A 2,964-nucleotide genomic window follows, 5' to 3' on the forward strand; every position below is an offset into this window, starting at 1 on the left:
GGTATAAATAACTCACTTCTTGGTCTTCGACCCCCTCAGTCACTATGAACGCCTCCGATCAATGCAATGGGATGTGTCTATTTATCTATCTCTTGATTCGAAATGGGAGCAGGTTTGAAAAAGGATCTTAGAGTGTCTAGGGTTGGGCCAGGAGGGTCTCTTAACGCCTTCTTTTTTCTTGTTAGAAGAGAGATAGTTTAAAGGTAAATCGTAATCAATTTAATTTTGGTTAGTTCCAAGGGTTTAAAAATGGAATATTAAATCATAAAGTGATTAGTGAATGAAAACGAGGTCTCTCAAAGATAAAATTGGAAAATGAATGAACATGATATTTGTGATTTCATTCTCTTTTATATGAAAGTTTGCAAGTTATCATGAATTTTTCAGTTAAATACTAATGTATAGAATAAATTTTGTACACATGCATTGTTCAATAGAAAGACAAACTATAATTTTCCAAATCAAAATTAGAAAAATAGAGCTTACTCTTATTTATTTGCTTTTCTTGCTAACTAACTCATCTTACTGTTAGTACTCCCTCTGTCCCACAAAAGATATCACACTTGTGGGACGACACAAGATTTTAAGAGATTCTGTTTTGTGAGTTAAATGGAAAGAGAAAATATAATATTTATATTAATGTGAGAGAAGACTTTTTCCATAAATGGAAATGTGGCATTTTTAATGGGACAAAGTAAAAAGAAAAGTGAGACATCTTTTATGGAACGGAGGGAGTATTTCTCATTTATTTTCTTTTCTTGCTTTTTTTGTACACCTTTATACAATAATTATCTAGGTGAATCACTGTGAATGAAATTATGACGATTAGATATAACTCATTTGTCATACTTCCAAATAAAAAAATTATACCATAACTTATTTTTACAATTTTTTACGGAAATTATTATATAAAAAAATAACATAATGTTTAGATAGGTTAAAAATTCTGACGGAAGATATTTTTGCAAAAGACTACCATGTTAAAAAATAAATTATATAAGAATAAAAAATATAATATTTATAATGCCCTTTCTTTCACATGCCATATACTCCCTCAGTCCACAAAAAATAGATCATTTTTGCCATTTTTAGACGTCCACAAAAAATAGATCACTTTCTAAAAATGAAAAGTTTATCTCTCATACTTTACTCACTTTTTCTTCCCTCTCTCATACTTTACTCATTTTTTCTCCATATCTCTCTTACTTTACCTATTTTTTCTCCTCATCTCTCTTATTTTACTAATTCTACATTAAGAGCATCCGCAATGGCAAATAGGCCAGCCATTCTCTTCCCTGCCACGTCAACAACACTAAAAAAACCACCTGCCACGTCAGATTTAGGCCAGCCATAGGCCAGCCGCAATAAAAATAATTCAAAAAATACTACATTTACGGAATTAAAAAATTGCGATATACGGAATTAAATTTACGACGCATATACGGAAAAATAATCCATTTCATAAAAAAAAAAGTACAGAGATTTAAAAAAAAATACATGATTTTTTAAAAAAATAAATGGGTTTCAACACACGAGCCCCGCCACTCTCTACTCCTCATCGGCGTCGCCGTCGTCCTCGTCGTCGCCGCCGCTGCCGCCACCCGTGGTATCTGAGCCCACGTCGGAACCCCCCAGCCGTGACCTCGCGATCTCTAAATCAGCACGCATGCTCTCGAGCATCTCGTAAAGAAACCTCTTCTCCGTGGGGTCAGTGGCGTTCTTCCACTCTCGGAAGACCTGTAACATCTGAGCCCGCGTTTGGTTACGCGAATGGAGAGTGTACTCGAGTGGGGCGGCTGGGAGGGCGGAGGACTGGACCTCGCGGGGCGATAGGGGGATCCGCCCCTCGCCGCCCGCTGCGCCCGCTTCTGTCCAACCGGGCGGGGGCGACCAGTAAATGAAGGAGTGGGTGGAAACTCCTCAGCATCTGGGGGGAGGTCGTGGGATCCGCCGCTGCTGCCGCTGTAGTCGCCGCTATAGTTCAGTCGCTGCTTCTTCGGCCACCCAGCGTCGCACCCCGCCCGGAACTTCTCGGAGTCCTTCAACAACAAGAAGCACTCCCAGAAGGTGAACTCCTTATACCTCCCCTCCAAGGGGAACTGACTCGCGGCTATCCTCCGGGCGTCGTCCTCAGTCTGCCCACTTCTGAGCTGACGGAGGGCGTTGGCGTACAAATTCGAAAAACGGCCAACCGCGGTCCTGGTGCGCTCCCACCCCTTCCGGACCTCCTCGTTGCTGAAGTCCTTCCCACGCGGGCAGTGCCTCTTATAGGCAGCTTTGATCTTCGCCCACATGATGACGACCCACTGGTTGTTCGCAACCAGTGGATCGTCGCACACCTCCAACAACCCCTTGGCCACCGCGACGTACTCATCCTCCGTCCACTTCCTCCGGCCAGTGGCAGCGGGTTGCGATGACTCGCCGACCGCCTTGCCCTTCCCCTTCCCCCTCGTCTTCTTCTTCGGCGCGGCCGGCGTGGCTGGAATGGGAGTATCGTCGTCCCCGAGATCGATCCCCATATCATGCAATGACAGAAGGTCATCGCCAGAGAACTGCGTCTCCACCGGGGTCGACGTGTGAGACGAAGCCGTCAAAAAATCAAGCGAGGGCCGATATACCGCGTCCCCGCCCGGTGACCCCTGCACCCCCACCCCCCCCCCCCCGGCATCCCGGGATGCATACCGTGCGGCATCCCCCCTTGCCACATCATCCCCATCATCTGCTGCTGCATCTGGGGCATACCCCCCCACCCGGGCGCTGACTGCCCGCCGCTTCCCTTCCCGCCGCCCGGCATCCCCCACGGCATACCCCCCTGGTTCCCCCCCATCGCCCCCCCGGCGCACCAGCCATCATCCCCATCATCTGATTCCAAGGGATGTTAAACCCCGGGCCCATCTGCCCCCATCCAGATCCCACGGGTACTGTGGGAGTCTGAGAGCCGCTCGTCGCCGGACTGGACTCGTT

Source organism: Salvia hispanica, chromosome 3, assembly GCF_029641045.1.
Source record: "Salvia hispanica isolate PSC_SH4W2 chromosome 3, Shi_PSC_v1, whole genome shotgun sequence".
Taxonomy (NCBI): Eukaryota; Viridiplantae; Streptophyta; class Magnoliopsida; order Lamiales; family Lamiaceae; genus Salvia; species Salvia hispanica.